The 19,283-nt window shown below is 41.8% G+C and overlaps 1 long non-coding RNA gene across 1 annotated transcript in view; it reads left to right on the top strand.

Annotated features, from left to right (window-relative positions):
- Window positions 1–865: 865 nt before the first annotated feature.
- The window catches only part of LOC122173718 (uncharacterized), a 42,141-nt gene continuing 23,723 nt past the window's right edge, over window positions 866–19,283 (top strand). Inside the window, exon 1 of the long non-coding RNA XR_006174445.2 lies at window positions 866–1,096. This is a non-coding gene — a long non-coding RNA (uncharacterized LOC122173718). The remainder of the gene's footprint in view (window positions 1,097–19,283) is intronic.

Genomic DNA, 19,283 nt, shown 5'->3' with positions numbered 1-19,283 from the left:
CAATTTCTACCGTGGTGTATGAAATTATGCCTAAGAAGAGAGGAAATATATGGAAAAAGTTCTTTTAATCCAAAACTTCAACCCCCTGTGCTTTCGCCCCATGTCAGTCTTTTGAAGATAGCTCCGATCAAGCAGTTATTAGTCCAGGTGATGAACCCCTCTTTCAAGTCACTTCACGCTAAGACCTTACTCTAGCTCAGCTAATGCAAACAATGAGAAGAAAGTTAGATATTTCATGCTATTCTGCTACGCTTTGCAGGAAGTATTTTACCCTGTGGGACTAGACATGAAGATTGAGACATTGCGGAAAATACAAAAAGGTCCAAGCAGTGTAACTGCATGGGATCATCAGTCCCAAGATTATCAGTTAAAAGTTAAGGTCACTTGGGTATGTCTACACTGCAGCTCGGAGTGTGCCTCCGAGCCCAGATAAAGAGACTCACACTTGGTTCTTTGACTTTAATGTATTTTGTCTTTTTGAAGTCATAGGAGACCACTACTCTTCAAAACACAATATCTCATCAAAATGAAAGTAGTTCTATGCTACAAAGTTTGAAGTGACATTTTGCTTTTGTTTTGCCAGTACTGAAAATGTGAAGTCCAGAAGAAATATATTTTATAATTTTGACACTGATAGATTTGGAATTTTATATGTTAGAAAAGAATACTATTGAACCAAATTGTCAAAAACTTGCCATTGTTTGAGCATTCATATGCTATGTTGAGAAAAGCTATTGAAAAAAGCCCGAGGTAGATCAATGCATTGTCTTTCTATTGACTTCCTTAGGCCTCTTTTAGATAAACTTTGCCTGCATTCCACATTCTCCCCTGCCTTCCCTCCCCCACACTGACTAATAGGGCTCAATGATCCTGTTCAGTGTCATGGAGGAAAACAGCAAAATTTACTCTGCAAGTTCTGGAAAAACAGACACACGACACTCCGCAAAATGTGCTACTTTGCAGCCCTGTAATATATAAAGCAAAGTAGGCAGCAATGAATGTGTCACTGCTGCACACAAGTAAGAGAAAACTCAAGGTAATGGGATGTGGCCAACTGGCGAAGGAAAAAGAAGACATGACTACATTCCAAACCACAGTGAGTACTTGGACTGTCTGAACAAACCATTAAACATCTTAAGACTAAGGGCTTTGGTACATTTTAATTTGCTATAGACTGTCTTGGCATATTACACTTAGTCTGACTATAGCTTGACTTTAAAAAAAAAGTTCAAAAGATGGACTGCATAAAATCTTATACCATAGTTAATCCCCAAACTTGTGTGTAAAATGAAAGTTAAAGATCATAAAAGACAAAGGCTTCTGGGCCCCAAAAGCTGCTCTCCACTGCTGCGTAGCTGATAAAATGTCCACACCCTGTTGAGTGGACATAGGCCATGTAAACAGATGTTCCTGAAGAGAAAGGGAAAAGTTGAATAGCTGAATTGTTCTGTTGTAGTTCTGCTCAAATTGACAGCTGAGGGTTTTAAGAGTGGTTGCCATGACCAACAAACCGAGCCACTCTTTCAGCTCAGCTAAATCCAACAGAAACATTCAACTTCATGTTTTTGCCCTTGAGACAACTTGAATTCATTAGCTATGTGCTGAGTTATTTGAGATTAGACATAAATGTATGTACAGATGTTGAAAGAACATTCAGCTTATAATACTGGAGTGGATTCAGGTGCTTTTTTAACCTTCTTACTGAAGTTTTTAAATTATTAATATTATTTTTTAAAATAGCATTGAGCTTGTAAAAAATCTAGCTGCCTTTTTAAAAATATAAAGTTTAACTGTATCTTGCCTTGTAGTGAACAAAACAGCAGCTCTCATCTGAGACACAAGGAATAAAACAGCATGTTGTATAGCCATCCACTATTACCACACTTTTTACACCTCTAAAACTTTGTAACAATATTAGGTGTTGCCTTGATGTCGAAAATATTTGCATCTTTGTTCCTTCCAAAACGAGATAATCTTTTACATTAAAATAGTTTTTCTTTTTTCTTTTTTGAGAATACTAATATTTGTTTTGCAAACAGTATGTTTTATAATATAGTCAAATGTACAGTGTATAAGTAGCTTAACTACGAGAGCTAAGAAATATACCAACATTTGTTGCAAGCAGCCCACCTTGATACTACAATAAAAGAATACTCTAAAGCAGCAGCACCACCACATAGTGCTTTACTCTACTGTAACCTCTGGTGTTTTGAACCATTACTTTAGAATGCTCTCATACTTTTTTTTTTTTTTTAAGTTTTTGTTGTTTAACTAAGACAGTCCTTAGGAAAGTGCCCGAATAATGTACAGTACATTATTTTTACCAACCAATGGACTGTACTGAACAGACCTCTGGGGGGAAAATAAACCTTAAGTTGCAATTCAAAATGAGTTTTGAAGACTTTGCTAGTTTAAAGAAAAAGGTATTTCATCTGTTCATGGGTTAAGAATTAAGGAGATGAATTGGAACAGCTGAGAAACCAATCACAGTGCCCTGTGCCTTTTTCTCTTTGCTGTTCACATAGCCAAGCTGCTAAAGCATGGCTGACACAACGCCTGTTGATATACTTCTATCTCGTGATACACGTATCAAAAACGAATAGATAAGATGGTCGATCTTGTGCCTTTCTTGTTCTGCCACACGCTTTTACTTCAAACCACATGTCATTAATAGACCTAATGGGATTTTGGCATGGAACCAAAGGGAGGGAGGGGAAGAAAGAGGGGGGAGGCGGATGGGAGCATGATGAGCCACAGAGAGAACTGCTGCCTTTCTTTACTCTAAAGCAGTGTCAGGTCTATCAGCCTTCTCTTTAGTCCTTCCTGACAGGGCTGGAGGCACTTCTCTGTACATGAATGTGTCTCATGCATTCATGAGCCTCTTTGACACTGCTGAATCTTTTGTTGAAGCTGAAAATGCAGATCATTGCCCTAGCCTGCTCTCAGCTGCCATATGGCATTGTGGAAAGGGGCCCACAAAGGAAGGGAAAAAAAGCCCAACCACCTAGAAATCAGACTACCAGCAGATGAAATTGATTTATTTTCACTATTAGAGAGCAGGGGCCTTTTGGAACATAAAACCTCTTGTAGAGCAGGCAAACAGGCTGCTCATATGACAGCTCTGGTATACGTTAAAAAAATCTACATGGCAGAAAATAGAAACACCATTGTTTTGCTTTAGTACTGTATCAAATTTCTATGAAATGGAATGCTCCATTTAAAGCAAACCAACTGCCGAGGTTGCTAGTTGCCTTCATTTTTTAGGTGTTTTTTTTTTTTAAGTTTATAAAAGGTAAAAGCCATAAATTACAAAATAGCATAGGATCAACAGTCTGGCAACACGCAATATTCTTCTGTCTTCTCTACAATAATCTTTGGTTTCTTTTTCATTTTGCTAAGCTAAACATTTACTAAATTAGGCAGCAGTTAAAACACTTTACAAATTGCTTTAAAAACAAAAGCAAAAATATATCTGCGTGACTGAAGCTGGAAATGTCATTTTTTGGTTTATTTTTGCATAACAGCTTGCAATATAAAACATGAAATAAAAACTTAAAATAGAAATAAATACTCTGAAAGAGAAATAATTCTATATGTTTTATAGATTATCTGCTAACCTTAAGATACAAATTTGTATCCTTTCAGGGTCATATTCACTATTGTTGTAAATAAGTACACATGCACTGAGGTAAACCTTAGTTCTCAAATAGTAAATTAGAAAGCGGAGTTGGGGCGGGGCTGGGCAGGGAAGGGGCGGAGTTGGGGCGCGGCCGGGGCCTCTGGAGTGTCCTCTTTTTGGACCCTTAAAATATGGTAACCCTAGAAAAAGTTGCACCAAACACAATACTTTAGAAGAAGTGAGTTTTCTCTTTCCCTCGTCCTACCCATCAATTTAAAGTGGAATTCAGTGAAACACAGATCTATTAAAGTTGTGAAAGTCTTATGCTAAGTAGATCTTATATATGCTGTTGGGTTTGTTTTACCAGGCCCTGATTCAGGAAGGAACTTAAGCACATGCTTAACTTTAAGCACATGAATGCCCCTTTGACTTCAATGGAGACTGTTCACAAGCCTAATGTGAGGCACATGCTTTAGCATCATGATGAATCAGGAATTAGGTGACGAGTTTAATATGGATCCTGTTGGGGAAAATATATATGGGTGAACCAGTGGGAAAAATAACCTGAACTTGTGCTTAAAAACTGAACTAAACTCAGTCTTTTTTGAGTTTTCAAAAACAGCTAGATTAATGTTTAAAATGTATTACTAATTTTTTTGGCCAAAAATATTGAAATGCTATTAGCAAGTGGCTTCTCATGGGATTCCCAAGCCAGATGAAACCAGGAAGTTCTGGAAGACTCATGCATACTGCACTTCTATTCCAATTCTGAAGCACTTTGGTTCAACCATGTTTGTGCCCTATTTTAACTGGTAATCGTGAACATTCATCTGAACTGGATTTTTGTTCTCACAACTCTTTGGAGAATGGCTTTTCTTCAGACAAACACTCATGTTTGTATGCAGATAAAAATATACATTCATTTACAAGAACATTTGGTATTCACTAATTGTCTTTCAATATTTGCTATTCTCTAATTTTAAGAGTTTCAGTCACCCAGTCAAGGAACAGAAATAATACCATGTGACCTTAGTGACAGATCACACCCTACAAATAGGGTATAGTTTAAGTGTACAGTTTGTAAACAACTTGCATATTGATATTTGTTTCCATAAACTGTCTGTTGAATGACTACAAGTGATGGGGGAAAGGTACAGCACTTTTGAGGTAACAAGACTCCTTATCCAAAACTGAGCTTATTAGCTTCTAAGCCATGTGAACAATCTCAGATGAGGCTCCGTTCAGCTAAATCTGAGCAAGCCTGAATAAAAAGGAAGGCATGTCCAATAGTTAGGATACTCACTTGAGATGTGGGAAAGTGGGGTGCAATTCCTGTCTCCATGACAGACTGCCTGTATCACCTTGAAAAAGTCACTTGTAGCTAGCTTTGCAAAAGGATTTAAGTGCCTAAATCCCAGAATGAGGCTGCTCTGGGATTCACAACCCCCTTGCTCAGCTGCTGCTGAAGCTTGCAACTGTTTAAACCAAAATTCCTGCAGTAAAAGTTCCCTAGGCACCTATGCTGCTGCCTCTGAGCATGTGCACTGCAGCCCCACACAAGGCGTCTGGACACTTAAGGCCCAGTGAGATGCACAAACTAGGAAAAAATAGGTGTTTACACACCTAACTTGCCTGGGGGGCCCGATCTGCTGGGTGAGCTGTGAGCACGCTTACTGAATCAGGCCCCTGTTGGCAAACTTACACAAAATGGCCAGAGGGGTGGGAGAGGGAGGAGGACCTCCCTTATAACTGTTCCATTGCAGACAAACATTTTTTAAAAAGTCATTGGAGCAGGGAACTGGAGTTTGTGTCTCCAAACTCCCTAGTGAGTGTGCTACAACATCAGTCTCATGCTTGTTTGCTGTCTCTCTCTGGCCCAATGGGTTCTTTCATTACTTAATTCACAGTGGAACAGCTTTAAAGGGTGCCCTGTTTAAAACTCTTCTCCTCATCAGGTGGAGGAAGGACTCGAGCCAGGGCCCTTCCATATTTTAGGTGAGTACCCTAACCACTGGGCTGAAGATTATGAGGGAACTCATCTTCCTACTCACCTAGCCTTGTTTTAAGATCGTAGGCACCTAATGCCAAGAGAGGGTTTGCAGCTGAGATTTTGAGACAGAGGGAAGTGCCTACCTGTAAGCCCAGACTTAGGTGTCTAGCTCCAAGAAAAGGAAGGGGCTTAGCACACTCCTCAGGTTGGCCCCTCCTGTTGGCTAATTTAGGTGAGGGACCACCTAGCATGTGGCTTTCTTGAATCTGAGACACCTGTCTTTCCACTTCCATTGTTAAGGGAGACTACATATGGAACTCAGGTTTTGCGAATCACTATGTTTTTCTGGGCCCCTAACAGTTAAGTAGGATGATGCTCAGCATCACCGTGGTTAAATTCCTTTGTGAGTCTTGTCTTTGGTCTTTTTGTGCCTCTGTCCCCATCTATAAAATGGAGACAATAGCACTTCTCGGCCTCACAGGGTGGCCTTAAGCTTATTTTTTTCTGAAGCTTGTTAGCAGGGGTAGTGTTAGGAGGGTACGTTGATCAGATGTGTAAGAATTTTGATGGGGTAGAGGAAAATTGTCCAATTTCCTGGAGAACAAATGGCCTCAAACGCAGCTTTGTTAAACTTTTACCAGGTGGACTGATTTTGCAAACGCACGATTGTTGCTATAAATTTCTGTGTTACAATAGTGCCAAAAGTCTTGCACTGAGGTTGGGTAACTGAACTATGGAGTCATATTATTCATAATGCAGAAGGATTTAGTCAGCTCTCAAGTATTCATGGCATTTTTCACTTCTCATAAAAGATGCATGGATTTTAGCACAAATATCTAAAATTTGAGAGTAAACATGGGCTTTTCACTATTCTGTTTAAAAAGCTTCTGTCACTCAATCAGGAAGCAGAAACAATACTATGTGACTAATAAAAATAGCAAATAGTTCAAGTGAACACTGGACAAAATATCCATAGGCAGAAAATTATTCATCCAAACTATCCAGCAATTGCTTACAATCAAGGAAGTGTTTCAAAGGAAATCAGGTTCTGTTCATGCACAAATGGACTAAATTTGCTGCAAATATTTTTCATTAAAAAAAGAAGTCTACTGATATCAGTATTTGCATGTTTTCATACAGCAACCATAAACAAAAGATAATTAATTCTATATACCCTTCTCATCCAGTCAATATTTTTCTTGGTGTTGATCAGGGCAGGTGTAACCACTAGGCAAACTAGGCGGCAGCCTAGGGTGCCAAGATTTGGGGGCGCCAAAAAGCGGTGCCCCCCAATTTTTTTTTACACTATTGCTGTAAAAAATAGGTGATGGGATGGGCGAGCGGCCCATCCTCCCAGCGGGAGGATGGGCCGCTCGCAGCCACGTTAGCACCTATCTCTGCGGGCATCCTCTGCAACCATGGGCCCCGCCACCTCCCTCCGCTGTGCCCCACATCACTGCCCACCCCGCCTCCGCCAGCCCGGAGCCGCCTCCTCCCCGAGCCCCCGGGCTGCCACATCGCTCCCTAGCCTGCTCCCTCCGGCTCTGGTAGTCCCAGACCCCCTGCCACAGCATCGTCTGCTGCCCAAGGGCTGCTCGCTGCAGATCAGAGCAGATGACATCAGCCCGCCTGCAGCTGGCCGTATTGACAGCAGTGCAGTGGTGGGAGGGAGGGCAGGGGTGCGGGAAAGGAAGAGGAGACCGTGGCCACCAGTCCACCTGCAGGGGTGGATCATAGCCCTGCCAGAGGATACAGGGCTAAAGAGCTGCAAAAGTGTAACCGTCCTCAGCACGTGCCACCTTCCAAGGCTTCATCCCCATCCATCCCTGCAGCCCTGTGAAGCAGGTAAATAGAGCCCCATTTGGGGGGAAACTGAGGCAGAGAATAGGGATGTGACTTGCCCAAGGTCACCTGGGGAGTCATTGTCAGAATCCTGCTTTGAACACAGGAGATCGAAGCTCCTAGTTCTGCGCTAGCTCAGACCATTAGACCAGAGGCCTTCAAGCCCTGAGCTCTGCACCTGCCCACACAAGGTATTAATCTGGGATTCAGGGGCAGCACATTGCAGGTTTTCAGTGAAGAAACACAGCTGTCTCGAGCCCTTATGGTTACAAGGAAAATCTTCCAAAGGTGATAGGCGTCTAGCCAACACAGTTTTGTCTGCCTGAGTCTGCAGCCAGCCTGGGACAACAGCTCTAGGAAATGCGGCAGTAACTGTTAAGTCTAATTACGACACCGTCAGAGCCAGATTTTCATGGTACATGGGTGACCAGTTGCGTGGTGCACAACCACTGCAAGTGTACTAGCAACTCAAGTGCAGCTGAACTCTGGGCAGGCTGCAGCACCCAAGAGATTTTTGTTCTCCCACCAAATGACAGCAGAAGCACCAGTAAGTTTACTAGGTAGAAGTTTAGTGACCACATTAGGGCCATATCCTCCCCACTCCCAGCATTGGGCCAACTGCCCCTCATCATTCTCCTGATGGCTTGTATTGTTATTGATAGGAAATCTGCTGTGGATTGAGGGGTGTATATGGACCTGCCTTTGCAGGCTCAGTCCTGGCCCAGCATTCAAAATAAATTGCCCTGAGTTTCAGAAGTACTGAGAACCCTGGAGTTAACCACAGACATCGGGGATACTGCAGGTGCTCAGCATCTCTGAAAATCAGGCCCAGAATGACACTGATGCCTCTGCCCTGGGCCAGAGCTCTCTGAGTAAGGGGCTTCAGCAGCGATTGGTGTGGGGCAGAGTAAAGCAACCAGGATGGTCATGATGCCTCACACCTGTGGGGAAGACAGGCCTTCAGACACCCTCCTCCACCTGCATTGCAAGGAACTATTTCACACTTTAGCACTGGGGGGAGCTGAAGCCCAGAACGGGGAAGTAACTTGCCTGAAGTCATCCAATGAGTTGGTGCCAGGGTGGAGAATAGAAGCCAGATCCCGACTCCCAGCTCTGTGTTCTGATCCCCAAAACAGCCCTTTCCAGATCCATGGGGTCGGGGGGGAGAGGCAGGAGGGACTCTAGTCTTGTGCAGGAGACCCAAGGCCATTCATTTTTATTAAACATGCAGACTAAATAATGAAATTAATAAATTTTCAAGCCGAACATGTATTAATTCTAATGAACAATGCCACATTATGCAGTATTCATTTTTGAAAGTTTATAATAAGCGATGCTCGGGGGGAGGCGAGAAGGAGGAGGGGCACAAGGTGGAAGTTTCGCCTAGGGCGCAAAATATCCTTGCACCGGCCCTGGTGTTGCTCATGCTTGTACGAGGGGGAAGAGATGAGGGAGATAGAAAGGTCAAGGAAGGATAGATATTTGGAGTGCTTCAGATTCTGGGAAGGGGAAGAAATGGCCTCTGTCTCCACAATGACAATCTTTCTAGACAGCTACGTTTTTCCAGGATCTATGAAGATGTCAACCTCAAGGGTGAACCTTGTGAGAGCGGGAGACAGAGCTTTCTCAGCCAGGGCCAGCTCTAAGTCTTTTGCTGCCCCAAGGAAAAAAAAATTTGGCTGCCCCCCAGCCCTAGGCTCCCCCTCCCCCCCCCCGCACTCCCCTGCTGCCCCGGCCCTGGGTTCTCCCACCCACACCCCCTGCCGCCCCAGTGCTGGGCTCCCCGCTTTCCCCCCCCACCAGCACCCTCCCCCCACCCCCCTGCCGCCTCAGCCCTGGGCTATCCCCCCAACCTGCACCCTCCTGCTGTCCCAGCCCTGGGTCACTGGTAACTCGCTCCCAGGGCAGGTCATTCAGCAGGAATTTTGGATGTGCACAGAACACCGACAGGATTGGTTCCCGTATGGTTTCAGAACTGCAGTAAAGTGGAACAATTTTCAGCTTGTGTGATTGGAGGATATCTGGATGTATATTATAAAACTGCCCTCCATAAATGAGGAAAAGTTGAGGTGCCTTTACTATTCTTTTGTTCCACTCTTTCTTTCTATGGGGAATTTGCCAATGCAATATCACTGTCTTCCTTTTAAACAACTAAAACTAAAAAAAAAATGGCAATGGCTGTTGAAAATAGCAATTCCAGTCCTAAAAACTACTGGGAAGCATTTCTTGCTCAATTTTATCCTACTTTTTCTACAGCAAGTTACAGTGGATCAGTATATTTGATTTGGGAGAAATGAAGTAACAGCTGCCTGAACTGAGCTTGAGCACTCCTGAATTTTGAAGGCAGGTGCTAGATTCCCTTTCTGAATATTAGCTAAATCTGGAAAGGAAAAGTCACTTTCTGTGTCCATGGCTCAGAACTGGAAATCCTCCTAAGTGCCTGGTACGGTATCTAAAGCTGCCCAGGTCCAGAGCCTCCCCTCCCTTACTTTTCATTTTAAATTCTAGTGGGATCCACATACCTCCCTTGCTAGGCTTCAGATAGAGAGGGGCACTGTCCATTTAGTCCACCCAATTCCTTCTTTGCGGGCTGCAAGGTGAGCTCACACCTGTATTCCGAATCCAGTCTGGGAAAGTCTTCTGAAGGGGATATATGGGGCAAAGCATTCTATTCCTTGGGCACACTTGATCCCCATTCACAGTACCACCCCTTTCGACTCACAGCAAGCTGCAGCATGGCTCAGCTACCTCACTCCCTACCTCTCCCTTTCTTGTTGATAGCTGCCAAGAGATTGCTGGGAAATGTAGTTCTTTCCCTGCTCCAGGGCTGGCTCTATAGGCAGGGAGCTAGGCAAGGAACTACAGCTCCCAGGGTCCTATGGGTTCTCAGCTCCCATGCTGGATCCCCAGCTGCTCCGTGGCTCCGCTTTTGCAGGGTTGTGAGAGGGGAGGAAGTGAGTTTAAAAAATAAAAAAATAAAAGGATGGCCCGAATGCTGCCCCCTGCAAATGTGCCGCCCCAAGCACCTGCTTGTTTTGCTGGTGCCTAGAGCCGGCCCTGTTCTCAGCAACCTGCCCAAGTCCATGGAACTCACTTTTGAAGGAGGCAAGAATGGCCACAAATCTCACCGCTTTCAGAACAGAGTGTAAAACTCATGTCTTCAACTTAGCTTTCCCACGGACACAATACAAACAACAATGAAGGGGGGAAAGGGAGAAGGAGGAGAAGGAGTAAAAGAAATTCCCTCCTGCTGCCTCAAGGGAAGTAGGCAGAGACACTAGACCCTGTGTGGACATCTATAGTGTAGTGATGATAATTTTGTTAGGCACTTAGATACTATTGTGGTAAATGGGGTATAAATGCTTAGTCAGAAAACAAAGACAGATAAAGAGGGAGAAAGCCAACTGTGGTGGGGTGAAATCAAATGTGATCTGCACTTGCATCAGATCAACCTAGTTTCACCTGTGACATGGCCAACCAGAACCTGTTTCAGATTAAGTCCTCCAATGCTTCTACATTTTAGCATCTTACAGAAGATATTGATAGTATCACAAAAGACTAAAGGGTACAGGCTGTACAATACCACTTGGCAATATTTAACTGCATGCTGCATACAGGAGACAGATCATTCACACACTTTCCCTGTGGCTTTTCTTCTCCGTCAAAGACATTCACTGAAGGACAACTTGCTTATGCCTGGTTTAGTGAGTGAAAAAGTGAAGTGTAAATGCAGGATGTTCTCTAGTGAAACCACAGCCCAAAACACAGGCAGGTTGTGAATGGGCAAAATTTGCCTACAGCACAATTATTTAGGTCAGTTAAAAATAGGGAAGCCTGAAGAGCTTTAGAAAGAACTGACAAAACTAAGTCAATGCTCAGCATAGTAGTATATGAAATTCACTGTTTAATTGTAAGATAATGCATATTTAGCAGGATAATTTGAAACAGTCATACATTTATGGGCTCTAAATTAATAGAAGCCAGTCAAGAAATTGGACCAGGGTACTATTGTGGTTGGGTCATTAAAAACCGCTGTTCACTGCACAGTGGCCGTCAAAAAATGCAATGAAAATGTTAGGATGAATGAACAGATAGCCAGACCCTACATTAGCTAAGAATAGGGCTCATTCATATGTGACTATGGGAGAAATCTGAGTAAGTGGTAGCCCTGGTTACTTCATTGCATAAACTACAGTTACTCCAGGAAGTGTGGAGAGGTGCCTATTTTTCTTTCAAAAATGGGTGCTGTACACATGAATTCGGGGAGCTCATTTGGATGCAGGGAGACAGCCTCTGTCATCCTCTATCATCCCCTTTATTTTCCTTTATACATTATGGCACAAAGTCAAGATATACAGGGATTGGATTAGAGGTAGCGCTGCTTTGAAAAAGGAGGACTCACAAAACAATTCACAAAACACTTTTTTCAGCATTTTCCTCCTTCAAAATATTTGAAGTTTTCCGCCCAGATCTAGTTGAGCATGTGTACCCAGTGTGGTAATGTGTTCACAATGTGGATTGAGATTCCTGCACCCATTGTGTATTGTTGTACACTGTGCAAATCTTGTTGGTATTTGACATCATGAAGGTGAAACCTGCAATGTGACAAGTCCCTGGAGAAAAACATACAAACTCAAAGCTTAAATGGGAAAAGAATACACACATGAGAAACATCAAACAGAAGAATTTGTTTAGAAAAAGGTAAGATATGGGTTAAAATATTATGTTCCAAATTTAATTTTCCCATGTGTTACAGCAGTTTATAGTTTATGCTTGGAATGTATTATGCTGGGGCTCAAATCTGATTGAATGAAGCGACAAAACTTCCTGAACTCCTTGTTTAATACATCCAGGTGTGAAGAGAATACGGTACCTGGTCAACTGATGCATTTAGACAGCTGACAGATTGTCCATTAGTAACAGGCACAAAAATGTGATTTGTCCTTTATGTCTGGTGCAACTGTCAGATGAAAAGATTAGCCATAAATGGCCCACACATTCTAGGCATGTTTTTGAATTAGCCATGAATTTATCCCCCTCTTTTAACTTCACTGACAGCGAGATTTGTGGTCATAACTGAAATCTGCTTTAAGAGTCTTGGCTTTCAATCGTTTGAAAGTTCTGCAATTTAATGGACCTGGAAAAACATTGAATGGAACAGGATAAAAGGTCCAATACTGACTAAACCTTTGCAGAGTATTAGAGAATTCTTAATACTTCTCTTATTCCTTTTTGATCTCTTTCATTTGCCTTGTGTAACATGTAAGAATGTGTTGGAGAGGAGTGTATTGAAAATAGCAGGAAGTAACAGAATCAACACAATATATGATAAAATTGGAGATATATATATTTACTTATAGTCACAAGTGTAATGAATTCTCCCCCCATCATCCTGTATGTCATAAGTAAAGACTGAATCTACAACATTCAGTGGTTTGAGCATTGGCCTGCTAAATCCAGGGTTGTGAGTTCAATCCTTGAGGGGGGCCATTTAGGGATCTGGGGCAAAATCAGTACTTGGTCCTGCTACTGAAGGTAGGGGGCTGGACTTGATGACCTTTCAAGGTCCCTTCCAGTTCTAGGAGATAGGATATCTCCATTAATTTTTATTTTTTTATTTAAAAGCTTGGACCTTTATGACTTGAGATAAAGGAGCAACTCTACCCACTAGTAATAGACTATTTCTCTCTTATACAGAAAGGAGAGAGAGAACATACTGCAATCTGAGGCATAATATGCCCTCCTCTATTTCTATACATATTTGGATCTTTGAAATTCCTAACCTAATGATTCCTTTATGCTATTGACTAGTTCTTGTATGTATGAAGTTAGACAGTTGCACTATTAACTTCTGTTTCTAGAATGCCTATTTGTATGTTTCAAATGGTAGCAGAAATTAAAAATATTTCCAGAAATTCCATCAGATTAGAAGGAGCAAGATGGAGCTTCCTCACATACTCTCAAACTCCTGGATTTTAAAACTATTGACAGATCCTTGACCTGTCATCTGGTTACTTAAAATTTTGAATGTAAATAAAATATGTATTTCTTATATGCCTTTTTGTTCATGCTTCTTAAGTAGCTGTATGATATTATTCAATAGATTAAACTTAGACCATATTCTAACACATTCAGAAGTGTCCTGTTGAAAAAACAAAACAAAACAAGACAAACATTTCATTCACCATAAGAGGCTGTTTTGAAAGGCAAAGTATTTTACAAGTGCTTTTTAAAAAAGGAGATCACATATACAAAACAAAAACTGACATTTAGTTTTGACACATCAAAAATGATTTTTTCCTACACAAAAATTGTATTGCACAAGGAAATAGACAGTTGACATGGAAGCACATTGGAAAAGAAGTGGGCATCCACATGGACTAGCAAAAACACATGCACTGCTGTTGTCATCCTCCTGCACAGCCAGGTCTGCTGACAGCTCAAAATCCTCTTTTGACTGAGTAGATTGCTGGCCTACATTTGTGCCTACAAAAATTCTGGTCTCTAGGGGACTTCAGACCAAGTTCCATAGCTCATGCTGCCAGCTGTTGCACTTCAGAGAATTCACAGCTTAGACCCATCACCATGTCTCATTTGCAAAGAGTGATGCTGAATTCAAGTTAAGTGGAACAAGTGGCACTTTAATAAACCTGGGGGATTACATTGATATTGTCCCTGTGGCTAGGGTGACCAGACAGCAAGTGTGAAAAATTGGGAAAGAGGGTGGGGGGTAATAGGATCCTATATAAGAAAAAGACCCAAAAATCGGGACTGTCCCTATAAAATCGGGACATCTGGTCACCCTACCTGTGGCTAAATTGCTTCCAGACTAACTCCCCTCCATTCCCTATTCCCCTGGTGTTGCATCAATAACAGTCCCTCCAGGAAACATGGGTCCTCTGACTCCAATTCCACTAATCATGCTCATGCACAATTGCATGTCTATATTTTTGTTAACAGTTGCACATGCAGTTACCACAGTTATTCATACAAATGGATAGGCCAATTTGAAAGTGCAGTTGTACAATTTGAATGCACAGCCATAGTGACTCTGCATGGAAGTATAGGTATCCGGTTGTGCATGTAATCCTTGAAGGTAGTCAAGAAGTTGAATATCAAAGGGTGATGTTGGCAGCCATCCTACCTATTGAAAGTGAGATCACCAAAGAAAATCTGAAGAGTTTCAGGGACTGTTTTTATTTATTACTGTAGACTACAGTTATCCTTCTGATTCCATACTGAACTACTACCCAACTATGGACATTGTTCTGCTTGATGTGTTGTCTTTTGACTAAGCTTGTCCTTCTCTCCTGCTTTCTTCCAAATATTGTGCATTGGCTCTGAATTTTGTCCCTTGGGCTTCAAAAAAGGCTTTATGAGCTGTACCTATCTGTGCAGTATAAAACTGATTTTGTAACAAAATAAGAGTTTAAAAACTAAAAGTGGAGAAAGCAGAAGAATCCATATAATTCTACAGGGGGAAAAAAATCAAGTACTCAGAAGAACCTTGCTTTTAAAATTAACATATAATGGTGTATTACAAGCTTGCTACAATGTCTTGCAAGAAATCACCTGGGATAATGCAACTACCATGAAATAAAAATGGAATACTTCTGCAGAGCAGATTATTATTGTGTTTTATTTCTCAGAGGGCTCATTCCCACACACACACACTCACCAAAAATCAAACTTTGGAATGAAGTGCCACAGACTGATCCATAAACTAGGAGGAACAGCAAATGAAAACTGTAGGAGTAGAATGTACTAGTGTAGCATCTCTCTCTATTACTTATTTAGTTATCAGAATTTTGGAATTTAGGATGATTTATTTCATCCATAATGCCAGATACTAGAGAAAAGGAAGTTAAGAAAATAACCAATTTTAAAAAAATGCCTTAGGCATATTTTAGGGTTTTTTTTTTAAACTCAGTTCATTTTAGTCTTTCAATGTTAATGATTCATTTAGAGAAGCTTGTGACTAAAAATAGGAGAAAGTGTTGCTTTTTGAGAATCTGGCCCAGCACGGCAATTTCTGCACACCTGAAGTATTTAATGGCACTTTGGTTTTGCTGTTATTTCTTTCTTTTCTTTAGAGTTACATGTAGATAGCAAAGGGGACCAACTTTTTTATTCTTCTGTTCCTGGTTTACTTAATTTTGGTCTCAATTTCAAAATTTGTTCACATACAAGCACAGTAGCAGTGCTTAGTAGTAAACACATAAAAGTACCTTAAGGTAACATTAGCATTATAGTTTTAACAACTCAGATGTTGTCAGCAACTGAAGAAAAAAGAGAAGTTCTCAGTAATCTTTGCCTGCTTTCATTGCACATACTAGGACAAATTCTCTGCTAATGTAAAGTCAGGGAAGCTGCAGCAATTTATACCAGCAAAGAATTCAACCCATAAGACTCAGTTTTGTTTACAGCTATGCCCTGAATTTCCCTGGCCTGCCGTGAGAGTGAGAGTGTTTGTTGCCAACTCTATCAAATGTATGGAGTAAGCTGTTTGATGGTGTGGAGCTACCGGCTTCTCCCTAAATTCAAGCGAATTAATTCTATATGCCCTGGCCCACCTGCTCCTCCCACAGAGTTGGCTGATCCATTTTTCACAGCTAATGGGAAAGGAGGGACCAAGGCCATCCTGAGCGCTTTCTTCTCCCTCCTCACCCACATCTCCTGAGATAATAGTATTGACTGCCCCTTCTCCTCCCCAGTAACTCCCGAGAGGAATGGGTAGAATTCTGCCTGCTTCTTGTAGCAGCCCAGATTAGCTGGTTTCCCCCAGTAGGTGGGGAAGTGGCAAAGACAACCGATGAGAGAACGTTTACACCTGGTGGACTGAAATTCTCAAGAGGGCTGGAGCTTCTCAAGTTCCGGGTAGAACTTGAGGGTGACAGACTATACCACTTACTGAAAAGTGACCTTTTGGGTCCTTGTAGTGAGAACTAGAAGTGCTCTCAGATAAGAAATCAGATGGTAGGGGAACAAAAAGAGCAGAGGGTTGAAGCAGAGCTGACAGCAGGTGGCATATGGAGCAGAGGTGGGATGTAAATGTAAATTGGCTCTCCTTCCTCACCTTCAAATTTTAACAATGAGTTCATTTATTATTGGGAAACTAAGGATCAACAGATGTTACCTGCTGAAATATTGAATTCTTAAAGAGTACAAATGATATTCCAAAATAGCAAAAACTGAAAGCAAAGACAGGCAGGCAGAAAGAGGGATATTTGGTCCCTGCATTTAGGATCAACAATCAACTACAGGCTCAGCAGAATTCTCTTTTTGACTGTGAAGAGGTGACAAGGTTTTCTGAACAGGAACCCAAAGTTGTACCTGCTTCATGATGCCAGAAAGATGTTAAATTTGAAAAGATGTGGCTAACTTCTTCTCCCTCCCCCTGTACTGTAAAGGCATTGGGTCCCTGTGATGTTCCCCTCTGGTGTTATCTGGACCGGTGATCTGCTAGGTTACTCCAACCCTTGACTCTGGGTGCCAGCCTTACCCTGCTCTGCTGTGAGAACCCTCACTCCTGGGCTGTTCACACACAACCTCTGGCATGTAAACTTCTCCTTGGATTGTCTAACCAAATGACACTGGCCAATGTCTCCTGTCCCAGACACAACCCTAGGAACCTCCATCTTGCAGTGTCCAGTTATGCCCGCTGGATTTTGTCAATTTAACAAAGAAATTGATATGTACAAGGCTTGTTATCCCAAGGAGAGTCTCTGACACACTTCAAACCAAACACACTGCTCAAGGTAGAATAAACAAACAGATTTATTAACTATAAAAATTGACTTATAATCACTTAAAATGTAAACATAACAAGTCAGATTTGATCAAATGAAATAAAAGCAAAACGCATTCTAAGATGATCTTAACACTTTCAATGTCCTTACAAACTTAGATGTTTCTCATCACAGGCTGGCTGGTTTCACTTCAGCCAGGCTCTCCCCTTTGATCAGTGCTTCAGTTGCTTGGTGTGGTGTCTGTAGATGTAGGAGGAAAAGAGAGAGAGCGAACATGGCAAATGTCTCTCCTTTTTATCATATCCTTTCTTCCCTCTTGGCTTTGTTCCCCTGCCTTTCAGAGGCAGGTGAGCATTACCTCATTGCAGTTCCAAACTGACCAAAGGAAGGGGGGTGACTCACTGGAGAACCTAACATATTATTTTGTTGCTGCCTAGGCTAGCGTCTTTTGTTCCTGTGAGGCTGGGCTGGGTTTGTCCCATACCTTCTCTGATGAGGTGTGAACTGCCTCTCTGCTCTTGGAGAGTTTTTGCCTGGGCTTATGTTAAGCCATGAGGATACATTTTCAGCCTCATAACTATATACATGCAATTATAACCTATAACATTACTATAACATTACTGTAACAACAATGCTCAGTGCATCATGAACCTTCCAAAGACATCCAACATGACAAACTTTGCATTGGTTACCACACAATCATTTTATAAAGATGAACATGTGGGTGTAGAGTGTTCCCCCGAGGTACAGAGCATCACAGTCTCCAAACTGGAAAGGAGAAGAGAACCTACAAGTGGTGACAGAGTGAGACATAGTAACAACTACAGGATTTGAATAGCTACTATACAAAATGAAGGACAAACTAAAAGAACAGTCAGTATTTGAGCAGATAGTGACAGGAAAGCATTCTGTAGAATTATCAGAGTTGTAACTTTTTGCAGCTGCTATGCTTTATGGTGTAAGCTGAATGAGATAATTGGTGGTTGTTTTATCTCTTGAGGACCCTTGGTCAGCACACAAGCTTTGCAATCATGGGGCGGAGGTGGAGGGAGGGAGAAAATTTCCATCAATTATTTTGCTCACTATCCACCACTGAGTTCAGGAAATAGTTATTCTAGCTCCGAGGTTCTCAAACTGGGGGTCGGGACCCCTCAGGGGGTCGCAAGGTTATTAGATGGGGGGTCGTGAGCTGTCAGCCTCCACCCCAAACCCTGCTTTGCCTCCATCATGTATAATGATGTTAAAAATATATAAATGTGTTTTTAACTTATAAGGAGGGGTCACACCCAGAGACTTGCTACATGAAAGGAGTCACCAGTACAAAAGTTTGAGAACCACTGTTCCAGCTTGTAGGTAAGGTAAAAAACCTAATAGAGTTGAGCCTCTTCAGATGTGAAGCTGTCTAATCATGCTATGACCTAAGTGCTTAGATTGTAAAAGAAAATAGAGTCTGCAGCACTTTGTGCTATGTGGATTGTGTATCAGTGAAACCAAAAATATCAGACACAAACCTACCTTCCATTACATCTGCATCTGTGGTTTAGTGGCTATGTTGTGGCATATCTAAACAGCAATTGATCTGGGACAAAAGTTTCAAATCTGTCTAAATTACACCTTCAAAATCTGAGAGAAACCATTGTGTATAATGTCATATTTGAACTCACATAATGAGTAACTGTGCATACATGAATGTTCACTTGTACAAAGTCGTCCCCCCCCCACCCCACACACAGTAAACTACATTACATATGTGGGTCTAGATTGAAATTATTGGTTAAAAACAAGACAGGTATTTGAATTCAATGGATCTGAAAATCACCCAGTAGTTAGAAGAATTTCTGCAGCTATATGTTTGTGGATATTGACTTGCATACATTAGGGACTTAGATATAAGTATGGATATATTATAATAGTGAAAATGAAAGCAGATGCTGTTTTGTTTTGGATTACATGCCACTGTTCTGAAGAACTCCAATGGCAAGATCCTCCAGCCTGGCTGAGCTGTGCTTGGGGCAAGATTGGAGAAAGGGAGCAAAGGTGGTGTTTGTGTCAGTTTGGCAGCTGTGGATCCTGAGGCCAAACT

The sequence above is a fragment of the Chrysemys picta genome, chromosome 5 (genome assembly GCF_011386835.1).
Source record: "Chrysemys picta bellii isolate R12L10 chromosome 5, ASM1138683v2, whole genome shotgun sequence".
NCBI lineage: Eukaryota > Metazoa > Chordata > Testudines > Emydidae > Chrysemys > Chrysemys picta.
The sequence above is the reverse complement of the archived record's forward strand: the minus strand, read 5'-3'. Positions and strand labels throughout refer to the sequence as shown.